Source organism: Strongylocentrotus purpuratus, unplaced genomic scaffold (genome assembly GCF_000002235.5).
Source record: "Strongylocentrotus purpuratus isolate Spur 01 unplaced genomic scaffold, Spur_5.0 spur5_scaffold_7, whole genome shotgun sequence".
NCBI classification, from domain to species: Eukaryota; Metazoa; Echinodermata; class Echinoidea; order Camarodonta; family Strongylocentrotidae; genus Strongylocentrotus; species Strongylocentrotus purpuratus.
Genome location: NW_022145613.1, coordinates 29,357,425 through 29,372,130, shown reverse-complemented (window position 1 = coordinate 29,372,130; position 14,706 = coordinate 29,357,425). Strand labels below are relative to the sequence as shown.

Below are 14,706 nucleotides of genomic sequence, written 5' to 3'. Positions count from 1 at the left end.
GGTATTCATAGGTAAAAAAAAAAAAAAAAAAGTGGCGAATCTGCTACGCATAGACCTAGATCTATGTGCCATTCATAATGCCTGACTGATAGTGGCTTAGTGCTACTGCTCTGCAGCGCAGCTGCATTAGCTTCATTGACCATAACTCCAGGGAGCTCCGCCGCCAAGCCGTCGGCGGCGGAGCTCATGAGTTACAGTGACCGTAATATAAATGGCAATGATTCATATTCACGGGTCTCGGCAATATTAATGAACGAATCTTGGAGCCAATGAATTGTCGACCCAATTTCAAGTGCATATAATCCATGTGCATGCAGCTGTATTACACACGACACCTCATCCTACTTACTAAACTCTAAACTAAAGTCAAACTTTATTAATCAATGGCAATGTTGTAAAGTTTAACCTGTTTTACCTTCAAATCTCTACAAAAAAAAATTAATAATTTCTTCACCTTCTTTCATATCGAATATGTAGGCAGGGCCATGAAACCTTCATGTAGCCTTACCTTCAAGTAACCTCCAGCTCCCCTTCTCAACTTCATGACTTGGCAGATGTCCTAATGCATATGATACACATTGGTCGAGCATTGAAGAACGGCCGACACTGCTGGCGGCCGCTGCCGAGCCTGGCCAGGCTGACGTGATGTGACCTCGTACTTAGGTAAATATGCAAGAACGTGTGTGTATTTTTCATGTGGAAATTCTTGAATACCAAATTGTTTTTTGCTAAAAGTCTACCATGGTAAGACATGGCTGTCAACCCTCCCACATTTGGTTGGAGTCTCAAGCCACGGCACTGATTTTCCTGCCGTTCCGATAACGTCACGTCAAGCACTAGACTTGTAATTATGTATATTCATACATGTTAACTCTCATTATTCACTTACAATATTTTTCCTTTCTTCCATTCAGTGTTGAAGCTGTCTGGTCGTTCCCTCAGAGTGATCACAGATTCTACATCCCACTATGGCTCTGTGGAGTGTTCACCAACCCTAGTGCCCAAGCAGATTTGTCTTCATGCAACTAGGTAAGATATGTACTGTCAAGTAGAGTTGGCATTTTTTTCATCACCATGAAGTCATTAAAGGCAATGTTCCTTGGTGATGTCAAATCATTCTGAGAAACAACATGTACCATTTGTTTTTAAATTTCTCTCACAGTGCCTGGTGACACTAGTCTTTTTCAATCCAGTGTCTAATTATCAAGATAAATGAGAGTCTTGTTTTATTTAACATTTAAGAAGTACTCATCAGGAGCTTTAGATCTTAATATTCCTAAAGTAATTTTTTGTTCACTCTGATGAATGTGGAAACAATGATTTCCAGATCTTAATACTTTGCTTTTGCTGAACTTGACCTCATTGTACACTGAAACACCCCCAATTTTTCACGAAAAGGGTATTTTTTGGTTAAATCCTCATTGTATTTTTCAACATTACAATTTGCATTTAAATTCTTCTAATATCTGCCTCTTTTTCCTTTTTAGAATTAGACAAAGAAAAATCAAATTATCTACCAAAAATTCTGTGACAGAATTATTTATTTAAAAATTAGAAAATGTAGATTTTTTTTTCTCGCTTGCTCTTTTTTTTTGTTTTAAAAAAAAATCATGCACCATATCCAAAACTTTAGCTCCGTTATTCCCCCTCCAATTTTTTTTGGCTCATTACGCCCCTGCTGAAAAACACAATGTCTTGAAGGTTATTATCATGCATGTAGACCAAATTTGACCCAATTATCATTTATGAATATCATGCCTAACTGAGCTGTGAGATCCATTTGAGGTATTTTTTGAAGTTCTTTCCATAATCTGGCTCTTGATCATATAATACTTTGGTAATGTCTGTTATAGAGTAGTGTATGTAAGTTATGCTGTCTAATGTTAGAGTTAATATATAACCATATGAATGTGAAATATAAATCATGTTAAATTTCTCTTTTTTTTCTTTATTTGCTGTAATACAATTGAATTTCAATTCATTAATTGTTTTTCTATTTTATTGCAGAATGGCGCTCCCTTAAAGATGTCAGCATTGGCTACCAGTGTTCTTCAGTTTGGATGGTGATTTCATAGTGAAGGAGTCAGGAAGCCCGAAAGTAGTGTAAAACTAGCACTCTGGTTACAATATGGTACACACGATAGGGTTAACTTGTACTTAGTACATTAATTCCTGGTGTTCCAGAGAATAGTGCTTTCAATGCTTAAAGACAATTTAAAGTATTTGTTTTAGAAGTTGTGAATAAGTGAAAAGTTCAGATAATTGGCAATAGACCTGTTTCCTTACATATTCAAATTTATATGCATACTTTTTTAATTACATTTGATGTTGCATAGTACAACATTACATGTATCATTGCAACATTACCTGCATATTTTGTGCCTATTTTCGACTTGGTTAGTCCATGTCATACGTGCATCTTCATCATTATTATGCAAGTTATGAACTCCATGTAGATTTTCACATTTCACTTGTTTCCAATAATGTTCATTCATGTACACATTTGAACAATTGCGTGTTATTGGCGCATGATTGAACCAAAGATGACAGTAAACATAAAGTAATGGCTTTCAAAACAGATTGTCTTATTATTTATACAAAGCTTTATATTTATTGAAGAAGTATTAGATGTACAATGAAAAGTATGTGAGACATGGATATAAGTATTTATTTGAGTCTTTCGTTTTTGTATACATGTTAATTTAAGTATACAAGTACATTTAACACACAAATATACAGTGTTATTGCATTGAAGAAAAAAAAGAAGCATTCCTGTTTTGTATGCAAGTTACATAATGGAAGTATCTTGCCTATTGTATCTGAAGTGAAGTGGCAATTATAATATGCAGATTGAGAATTGTTTTTAAAATGAAATTGCTGTTTTGTGTTATTCATTGGTCGAGTGGTTAATGTTTTGCAGTAAATGATGAAATGATATTCAGAGATATCTATATATAATCGGAGAGTGATTTACATGAAGGTGGTACATGGATCATTGTGAGAAAGGTAAATGCAAGTGTGCATGTGGTATGTGGATTTTTGTGCCAGAATTTAAAGTGAGTGTTTATAATGGCGTGGATGTGTCGACAAAGGCTCCGGGTTTCTTCTCAGTTGGTTCCAGAATTTATTTCACAAAACAAAGACTTGGGTTAATTCATTAAAAAAAAAAAAATTTAAATCACAAAGTGATGTTAGACAATCATCGCTTGAGTCAACTTAACATTAAAAAAAAAAGCAAGCAATAAAAGGTTAATGCTATTGCAATAAATGGTGGCCTACAGCTAGGTATCTAGCTACCTATATATTTCTTGCATGGTCACTCATTGATTGGGATATTTTTCCTTGACTTCTTTCTACCCGAAGTACTATTATAACCATTATAATGAATAATAATAATAATAATAACAATCATTATTATAAGCAGGGTAAAACACTTCCCTGTCATAAGTACTATTACTTTTTAATTATCATTATTACCATTATTAATTTAAGCAGCAGCATCATTATAATCATGAAGTATATCTATTATTTTGATATATTACCCAGGGGTTTGCTATTGGGGGTGGGGGGATCTTCATTTATTTTAAATTGGATGAAGAGTGGCGATCGAATTACGCATAATCCCCCCCCCCCCCCCTTCTGCCGGGAAATACCCAGCTATTCCCCTACAAATAATATTTGATTATTATTATGATTGTTATTAATATTATTATTACTATCATTATTATTACATCTACGACTGCTACTACTTATACAACTACTATTATTTTAAAGTAGTATTGGTGGAGTGCACCTCCTGCTCCTACGATGGACACAGACTATAGCTAGGCATATATGGGCTCGCGGTGCACTGCTGGTGCAGACGATATTCACGACAATGTACGGGCAATGTACATGTTTGACGCCACGTTATTCCGTCTTATTTACAGTAAAGCTAAGATAATCAGTGTAATTTAGCTTTATTTCCGTAATATACATTTGTTATTAATGTTGGAGAAATTTGGGGGTTAATTCAAACATTGCAACAATTACAATCTATGCCACGAAATCATGTTGAAAGCCGTTTTTACCGATCAACGCCAACACAAACTAGAGTGTGTGGGACTGTGCTATTGAGCATGACGTCATCACCCGCGATGTAATGTGGGGACGACTCGGTAGATCGGTGCTCGTATTGAAGGTATGAAAATGCATTATGTTGGATCATTACCAGACACATCCGGCCGAATTGGTTTATGAAATTGATATTTCACAGAAATTTTCTTTAATAGTTATTCAATAACATATTCGAATATCGTTATTGTCCAAATATTAAAAATGTGTAATTTTAGGCATTATTTCGGACTCTTTTTTTTTTTTTTTCATACAAAGTTTCTTGTCCTTTTGCCCCCATTTTTTCTTCGTTATTACAAAAAAAAATGTAATGTATAGTTTAAATGATTATTCCTCTTTTCAAAAATGTAAAGATCTTTAAGATTCATTGTCATATGCCAAAGTTATGGCAGGTTTGCTGCGACACTTTCCCAGCGGTTTCACGTAAACAACGTGTTTATTCAATAGAAAAGCAAGGTCAAATCAAAACGAAATCGTGAGTTAATTGCACCCGAGCGCACCGCCTGTGATAGAGGACCAATATTATTACAGACTCGTTTATCAAAAAATAATATGAACCCCCCCCCCCCCCTAATCCCATACAAAAAGTAGTTTTCAGTTTGAAAGAATCTTGTGTTTTTTTTCTCTATAAAGCAACATTGACAAATATCAAATCGATCCTTTATTGAGTTTTCCTTTGCTGACATACTTGTTGCCTGTGACGTACCGCATTATGTACAAACTCTTGGTTTTAACTTATAAATGTATTCATAAATTGGCTCCAATTTACCTGCAAGAACTAATCCAGGAATGCAAACCCTCACGCAATCTATACGGTCATCTTCACAATTAAATCTCGTGTTTACTTCGGTGTCAACGCTTTCTTATGGTCATCGCTCTGTTTGCAAAGCTTCTGCTGAACTTTGAAACAAACTACCTTTACATGTCAAATACTGTCAGACTGTCAACCAATTCAAACTTGTCTTAAAACTCATTTATTCAAAATTGCTTTTGATGATTAACTTCCTCTGTTCACATTGACGTAGGCCCTATATTTTATATGTATTGTAATTTGTAGGTTTATTTGTAATTTTTTGTTTAATTTTATATTAATTGTTTGTCATTGTACGTTGTTTGAACAGCGCTTAGAAACCACGGTGGAAAACGCTTTATAAGCACCGTTTTATTATTACATATTTACCGACTCCCCTTAACTATACGCCCCTGTAGATACGACCTCGTTGTGTCAAAATCATCACAGACGATATTAAGAGTCGATCAATTTTTTAGGAAATCCTCTGTCATCCCAATTCAAATGCATGTTGTGTTTGTATGGCAGTAATAACAGTGGTAAACTTCCTTCCACGTTTCCAATTTACATATTTAAAAAATACTACATTATAAAACATTATTATGTTTCAGACTGATGACCAAGATTTCACAATAATATTATAGTTCCAAATATGCATCCCGGCAAAAATCACGTGAACAATATGCTATGTTCAATATTGGGTAGCAAATTTGCCCAGTACGACATTCATTTATGTATCCAATCAACTTTCGGCAATTTCTTTACCCAACTTGTGTAATAACTAATGTATTGTCCAATTAGGATCGAAATACAGAATAATTACTTCCAAATGGGCAAAACCACGTTGGAATTAAAAAAAAAATCACGAAGTTTGGTGGATGCATAATTACCCTTATAACGCATTTTTTACCCATTATTTAAAAAGAGCACTAGGAAAAAGTTCGTTCATGTCGGGGAATTTTTTGTTATCGAAGTGTCAATCATTGCAAAATGCAATTTTCTCATAACAATACATTAGCTTCAGCTTTGTATATTAAGCTATTTAAAAGCAAGATTATGCTATTCTCTATCTATCGTTGTAACAAGAAGAATATCAATTTGTGACAGGTCTTTGGCAGTTGCAATGATATCTACAAATCTTCCATTTTGCCAAATGCTAGCATAAGGTCTTGGCTTCCTTGATTTGTCTTTTTCTCACTACATCTTCCTCAAGAATGTCTACCCCCCCAAAAAAAAAAAAAAAATAAATAAATAAATAAAAATGACAAGTCAAGAAAGAGCAAGGGACAGGTGACTGGGTGCAGCATCTTACAACCTTATCCATCATACTTTGATGAACTTGACATTGTTAGGAGATAAACAGGGCTTATGTTTCGGGCATTTATATGTATGTGTTATCAGTTGTAAAATACCTGGTTTTTCTGATCACAGATGTTGCTGAAAGAATGATGCGTGCACAAACCGTTGCTCATAATCATGACAACGTGGGAAGAAATCTTCTTCTCTTCTATTTACTTGTATATTATTGATGATACAAAATTGTTGAATTTGTTTCAATAAATTGATTTTATTATATTTTATTTTGATTTATTTATTTTTGAACAGTTGAACTGCAAGATGCACCCCCTCCCGGCTTTATGGAAGTGTGATCACTAGTTCTGCTTGCATGATGCTAGCAAAATGCTGATGAATAGGCCTACTTAGCACTATTTAGGTCTAACATGACACGTCAAGTGAAAATTCAATTCTCCTCTTTTCTCTCCCTGCCCGCACATTTCTTAAAGGCCCACTGCACTACTTGTAGCTACTTGCGCCCTCTATATAACAAACAATGACTAATCGGTGACCGTTGGTCCCCCATGATCCTCTTTTTCTTATGTTAACTGAGAGCTGAGTTGATGAGATAACCACATGTCCAGTGGCCTTGCAGAGCAGTCTAATCCCTCCTATAAACTACGGCAGATACGCTTTAAAAACAATCATCATTACTTCGATTACATACAACCGGATATGTGGATTTTACACAAAATCTATTTGTTAAAAATACCCAGCACACTATGATTAATGCTGACGCCGGTCACGTGACAGTGTTATTAGTGTTATTATTTTTTTAGTGTACACGTGTGCTTGTTCCCACCCTTTGAAAGCACCCCATATATCAGGACTATCAACATATCCGAACCCCCATTCGCAGGCTTTTCCTGCCTTGGAGACCCCCCTAAATCCGAAACACTGCTCAATGTACCCCCTATAAATTCAAGATATTTTATAAACCCCTTGTTTAATTTCTCAGGAATCCAAAGAGGGAGAGAGAATAAAAAACACCCTCTTTTTAAAGCAATCTCCGGGTGAAAAGTTAAATACACCCCCTTAAAAAAAAAAAAAATCCGGGCCGGACTTTGTCGCGCGAAAAGTACCCCTTTACAGGAGATTTTGGGAACGCGAATGCGATAAATAGTCTCTAAGCTGTCAATAGGACAACTTAGGGGAAACGGCCCGGAATGCGGTTGTCACTTTAAATTGCAAACAATTCTGAAAATGTTCTCAAAGATCGCCATACGAATATCTGGCAGAGTGACAACTTTGAAATTCCACTTTGCAAACTAAATAGATGTAGTATAGTCCTACACAGATGACATTTTTGTTTGTAATAACAAAAATTCGTCGCTGTTTTCACGAAGTGACGGTAGTGAAAAAAAATTGCATTCACTTTGCGTTACGATTTTCCTCACTACCGTCACTTCGTGAAAACAAGGACGCAATGTATTCACATATTATTACATAAAGCGGCAAGAAGCTAGCATAAACAAGCTGAATCGTTTCATGACATCAGTTAATATCGTTGCTATATCAGTCCTTTTCTGGCAATCATTGATGAGTCGTATTTTCGCGATTTAAACATAGATTATTAATTTTAATTATGATATTAATGGGTGTTCATAATGAGCGCAAAATATTTGTAAAATTCTCTTTGGAATTTTCGTTGAACAATGATGCATGAACATAGTATTATTATTGTACCAAATCAAATTAAACATACAAAGAATACAGTGTATGAGAGCAATTCAACCAGAAATATGGAGAAAAATGGAGGATTTTTTTTTTTTTTTTTTGCTGGACTCTAGGAACAATCAAGATTCGACTCTATAAGTTATTATTGCTAAGTATCTTGTCTGACAAGCAATCAAAATCGCTAAAGCCTATACAGTCTATTGTACTTGCAAAGCTATCGATATATAAACAGTTAGGTTATCACTCTAGTATGCAATATGTTAAAATAACGAATATATCAACGAGCCTGATTCAACTTCAGAAGGGGGAAAGATACATGATACATGCATAAGGATGGCATATGGCATTGATATCGATCGCAAGTTCCTCAATTTAAAAAGTATGGAGCAGATGTCCCGGCAGATGTTCCCTATTACCCCCCCCCCCCCCTTCCGTCGATTACACCAAACGCCTAATTTCGGAATCTGTATAAATTACAATTTGGAGATCATACTTCAGTGTGGGAGGGTGGGAGCGACATTCGGTATTGATATCGAGTGCAACATTTCAAAATGTAATAAGGGGCAGACGCCCCTTCTCACCCCTCCCCCGTCTACACACTCTTTGTCCTAGCATAATATCTACAGTTTTAGAATCTAAATGTGTATAACGTTTGAAGATCATGAGAGGTCAATATAATTCATAGGACTTACCTTCATCCGTTTCATTTCGGTAATGCCCAATCGAGAAGAACACGAAACATCATCATGTGCCATAGGGCAATACGGGACTCTCGCAAGTCCTTGCGGCGTCGAAATTACCAAGACCTTCCAGAGATGCCAGAGAGAGCTAGAAGCCGAATCCAACTCAGGCTCAAAATCAACCTGATCTCTCCAGAGTAACACAACATACAGACGATAATACCATGACGATGTATTACGCGCACATTCGGGGGTGTAAGAGAGATGATGATGATGATAATGTGCTCAAATTATGTCATCGTGTTACACATGCCTCGATGAACGGATAAAATTGGGGCCAGCGAGTTCAAGATCATGCTTTCATTTGGAGCTCATGCATCGCCAAACAATAGCGAAAGCCAGCATACCACGTGACCAGTCTCTCTCTCTCTCTCTCTCTCTCTCATTCTCTCTCTCCCTCTCTCCCCCACTCTCTCTTTCTCATTTCACCATTCTTCTTCAGAATGGTAATGAATCGTACATTTGTTGATCATGTGTGTAATGGTTGGGCTTCGGGCCAGGGGCGTAGCGAGTTGGATGTGCCTATAGCTAGGAGGGGAGACATGAGTCAATTTTTTCCTCCCTAAAATCAAGCCAGTGGGTGTAGCGAGTAAGATATGCCGATTAGGGGAGGCATGGGTTTCTTGAGGTTGATAGGGAGTGAATGTTAATGAAACAAATTTATTGAAAGTAGGCTTACAGGTTAATGTATTCATGACAAAGGCAAAATTTCTTTAAAAATGATGTCTCCCCCTCTCTCTCTCTTTCTCTCCCACTAAATAACTTGGCGAGCATACAATAGACAATTGTCTTGGGGAAAAAGCAAATGTAACAAAGTAATACAACGACAACAACAAGAACAATGCAGTTATTCCTAAAGGTTTAACAGGGAGCGTGTAATGGTCCATTATACTCTCACTGGGTTTAGAAACCGCATTTCCGGAAGCGTAGAATTCCGTCAGCCTACCTATAAAATCATTCAACGAGCCCATCAAAGCAGTATTCAAATCTATTGTTCGAATTCGATTAAACACCAAATTCAGTTACTCTCTCTCAACTATTCCGTAAATCATGGATTAGAATAATGATGTCATTACTATAAAACCTTCCAAATATTGAAGATTTAAATTAAAATTGATATTAACATTTACTGTCCAATGGACAATATTTCTTTAATTATATCTTAAAGAATATAGCTTATAACTTTAAAAACGTATATACATGTTAAACATATCATAAACTTTTTTCGATATCTTTTGATAATTTCTACATTCATTTTTAGAATTAATAAGTACATTATGTAAAACGAGTACACTAAAATAAATTAGAATATCAGTGAATCAGATTGAAGTAATAGTTCGAATAACTTTTGAATACATAAGCAGTGAAGGGTTGGGTTATTCGCTTCCATTCATGATTTCTTGACATTGTTGTGGTTAAGATATTTGAACAAGAAGCTTTTCAGTATTTATTCAATCTACTCCCTAAAGCAGGACTGCACTACTCGTAGCTAATTGTGCCCTCTATATAGCCAACAATGCCTAAGCGGTACACGTTGGTCCCCATGGTCCCCTTTTTTCTTATGTTAACTGAGAGCTTATTTGATGAGATAAGCACATGCCTCCTGGCCAAACTAGTGCAGAGAGGCTATTTTTTTGTTGTGAATTCATAATTAAGATTTTACAGATCTATGGAAAATAAACACTAACTCTTCAAATCTTGATCTGGCAAGTTCAAGGTTACCTTTATGGATCTCTACAACAGTATGATACATGTCTTGGTGAGATATACAAGTGGTGGATCAATCTTTGAGATGGGGGCAATAGGCACAAAAACAAGTTGTGGTAAGCTATTGATGTCATCATTCTTTCAAGAGGCCTGTGAATTCTAAAACTGCTGCCAGAGCACAACCGGGAGCACGTATAGTCTAGGGGCACTTGATGCAATTAACCTTGCTTCATACGCCCAATAGGGTTTTGTAGGTGGGTGGGGGTGCCCCCAACGTGCCCCCGGATGCGCTAAGGGATCTAGCGTGTATTGACTGAAGTATCCAGCAATGTATACATTGTTTAAAATTAGAATTGACAGGCTGCTGACACGTCTTTTCGTTCCATATTTGGATGCTTTGTCGATCAACAATGTGTGATGGGTTTAAACTAAAATCATTATGCAGGAGGGGGGGGGGCACTCGTGATACGCCTATCGAGAAAAGAAAAACAACAAGACAAAAAACACAACTTGCCATGTCTTTATGAGTAGAAATAAAAAGGGTAGTTACAATGATAGTGAGAGAGAGAGAGAGAGAGAGAGAATGTGTGTGTGTGTGTGTGTGTGTGTGGGTGTTTGTGTGTGCGTAAGAGAGAGAGAGAGAGAGAGAGAGGGAGGGAGGGAGAGGGAGAGGGAGAGAGAGAGAGAGAGAGAGAGAGAGGGGGGGAGGGAGGAATTCGGTAGGGAGCGGAAAAGGGACAGAGGAAGCGAGGAGAAAGATAGAGAAAGAGGGAAAGAGAAAGAGAGAGAAAGAGAGAGGTATAGGACTGAAAGATAGAAATAAAGAGACTGAAATAGGGGAGGTAGATAGATATAAAGATTATGTAGATGAGAGAGAAAGAGAGAGAATAATTAGAAAAGCCTCGGAGGAATATAAAGGAAGCAGTAAATGTGGGGGAGATGCGTGAAAACAAAATAGGAGACATATTTCCACATTCCCTCCTTATAAACGGAAAGGCATTCAAAATGTCACTTATTGCTCGAGGGGCCATTCCAGCTCATCAGTTTTGATTTTCATAGACACACCCAGAACATGATTCTGATCATGATTCTGATCTGGCCATTTTTCCTAATCTTACAAACCTATCATAATAGTACATCATTCGAATAAGTTTGATGTTGGTCCAGGGTTATACTGTGCCCCCTTTTCCATAATACTGGTTCCGTCTACGTAATGTTAATAACAATGTCCTTATAAAAGAAATCTTCTGTAGCCGCTCCTCTGATAAATTTGTTGTTCTTAATTTTTTTTCTGAACAGATCGACATCATTCAGTAATGTCGATCTGTTCAGAATTTTTTTTTAAGAACAACAAATTTATCAGAGGAGCGGCTACAGAATATTTCTTTTATTGCTGGGAGTCCGAGGGAGCTTGGGGTTTTGGCATTCATTGTCTACATGTGCGACTCATTTATAACCACTATTTCTTCTTCTTTTTCTGCGGGGGGGGGGGGGGGGTGATTTATTTCCCAAGGTGCCCCCACCCTGTCGAACCGCTACTGTTACAAATACAATTCGTGTTTACTAGATGTCAGTATATTATGCTCAATTAACTGAGCATCTAAAAACATTTGCTTTTATTTCAAGGTGTATATTTTATATAGATTTTATGGTGAATAGGGTTCTTTCGTTCTTTATTGCTCTTTTACAATAGATTCTATATACCTTGCCCATCAAAAACGTGAAACGGAAGCTCAGGACCGTTTCAAGAAAGTTACTCCTGTGTCGGTTCCTTTAAAATCATGTAGACGATAGAATGCCATCACGAATGTGGAGGATTGTGAAAGAGAAAGAACCCCCTGCTTGGCTAGTCCCGTTTACCTGAGGTTCAAGTAAACGAGTCTCATGGCACAAACCCTTTGGCATGTTACATTCTTCATCTGTTACCATAAATGCCGTTATTTGCAGATGTACCGATTTGTATCCAAACCGTAAGGGTGGTTGCACACGAGGCGTCATTTGCTGACGGAGGTCTGCGTCAGTGACTAGCGTGGCCTTTGACGCTTCAAAGTGAGAGTGTTATCTTATGTATGCAACCATTAACAGTACAAGTATTAATGAACATTTATTGTTTACATGTTTGATTTGATTTGAATAAACCATTTATCTATCTATCTATCTACGTTAATAACTAGCGCATGCATCACTTACCTTCACAAGTTTGATTGGCGTATAATGACGCAATCTAAATGTGCAATTGCGTCGTAACTCTTATGATAAGATTCGTAATAACGTGCAGCTCACATTGACGTACATCTGAAAAAATGTTTATTGAAAGGGTCTGTATTTTCAGACTTGCAACATACATCTCACGGGAAACCATGGGAAGGTGGGAACATTCCGATCCCATAGGTGTGCAAATATTAGTTGTCATTACATTAAGAAATCATGGAAAATCTGAATCCACAACTCTTATAAACAAACCGTTTGGGTGGGGGACGGGGCGAGGACAGAGGTTCGTGTAACTATTCGAGAGGGGGGGGGGGGGGGGGGAGAGAGAAAAAAAAGATTGAGGGCGAGAGAGAGAGAGAGAGAGAGAGAGAAAGGGGTTATGTACATGTATATGACATATCCTTATTTTTAAACGACATAATTTCAGTACAACCGTCAGACTTTATAGGACCTACCGAAACAATTTTAATGCTCATACTTGACTATCATAAGTGTTAGTGGTAAACCTTATTTTCCCCTCGCTCTAGTCTTTTTGCCACTATGCCAAAGCATTTGATGCTATCGATCATACCGTTTTAGTAACTAAGATGATAAATATGGGTGTCAGTAAATCTATCATTTCCGTTGTGTGTGACTTCCTGAGTAACAGATCCCAAACTGTCCGCCTTGGTGGCATTACCTCTCAAGTTCAATCCATAACATGTGGTGTCCCACAGGGCACCAAGCTTGGCCCAATCCTTTTTCTGATCATGATCAATGATGCTGCAGATTTCACCCCAAATAGATGGAAATATGTTGACGACCTTACCCTAGCAGAATTCAGAAAACATACTCAGCAATCACAATTGCAAGATCAGGTCTCCCAGCTAACCCAATGGTCCAGCACAAATCACATGACGCCTAAACCGTCAAAATGTAAGATCCTATATGCTTCATGCGAAACCCTCCACCTTTCCCTGAAATCAAGATCGGCGATTCTGTTCTTCAGGAAGTCACACACCTGTCACTGTTAGGAGTTACTTTGCAATGTAATATGAAGTGGGATCAACAAATTGATCTCGTCGTTCAAAAAGCTTCGAGACGATTGTTTATGTTGTGTATCTTGAAGAAATACAACGCATCCTGTAGTGATCTAGTTACCATTTACGCATCCCATATCCGTCCCATTCTAGAGTATGCCTCACCTGTCTGGTCTTCTTCAATCACTTGTCAACAGTCTGAGAAAGTTGAGAGAGTTCAGAGACGTGTGACCAAGATCATTCTCGGTTTCACCCCTCTCACCTATGATGAAAGGCTAGAGAGTCTAAATCTGCCCTCCCTTCAAGCAAGAAGAATAGAGCTTGATGCTAAGTTTGCCCACTCGTTACTGACGTCCCGACACAGAGACTTACTTCCACCATCTAAAGATTCCTTGCCCAATTTTCGCCCCCTCCGTAATAATCATGGTTTGGTCATTCCTAGGTGCAGGACTAGCCGATATCAAAATTCTGCTGTTCCTTCTCTTGTTCGTGCAATTAATAAGCCTTGATTCTCTCTCTCTCTCTCTCTCTCTCTATCTCTATCTCTATCATCTCTCTCTCTCTCTCTCTCTCTCTCTATCTCTCTCTCCCTCTTGCCTTATTCCTCAGAATCTTTTAATTGACACATTCACAATTTGGTGTACGTTATATTTTAATAATGGCATTGTATAACTAATTTTTAAAGTCGATTCCAATTTATAATTTATATATTTCTGTGTGGTTATCTTATCAACTCAAACGTAATTATGTTAATTCAGGTTTTAAGGCTTTTATCGTTGCCTATCTTCAAAATATTTTCCCCCCTTTTTTCTTTGATTGTTTGGTTGCTCAACATTATTTTTGTCTGTTTATCTGCTACCATTACCATATATCAGTTTAGTAATTTGATGATCCTGACCCTCCTTTCTCTTAGTTTATTTTGGTATTGTATTGATGGAATTGAATTATTTTTGTCATCTTTATTTCGTATTGTACTTGTCATACCTTTCGTTTGGCTCACTATTGTATATTTACTTTATTTATAACCGTATTGTATAATTTGTAAACATGAACAGTTTTGGTCCTTGGACCTTTGAATCATGTATATTTATATGTCTTTTTAAACCGAAATAAA

The 14,706-nt window shown here is 37.1% G+C and overlaps 1 long non-coding RNA gene across 1 annotated transcript; it reads left to right on the top strand.

Moving 5' to 3' along the window:
- The first annotated feature begins 469 nt into the window (after positions 1–469).
- On the top strand, positions 470–2,874 carry LOC115919779. Its single transcript, XR_004062012.1, has 3 exons — positions 470–663; positions 915–1,029; positions 2,008–2,874. It is a non-coding gene; the product is annotated as an uncharacterized LOC115919779 (long non-coding RNA).
- The last annotated feature ends 11,832 nt before the right edge of the window (positions 2,875–14,706 follow it).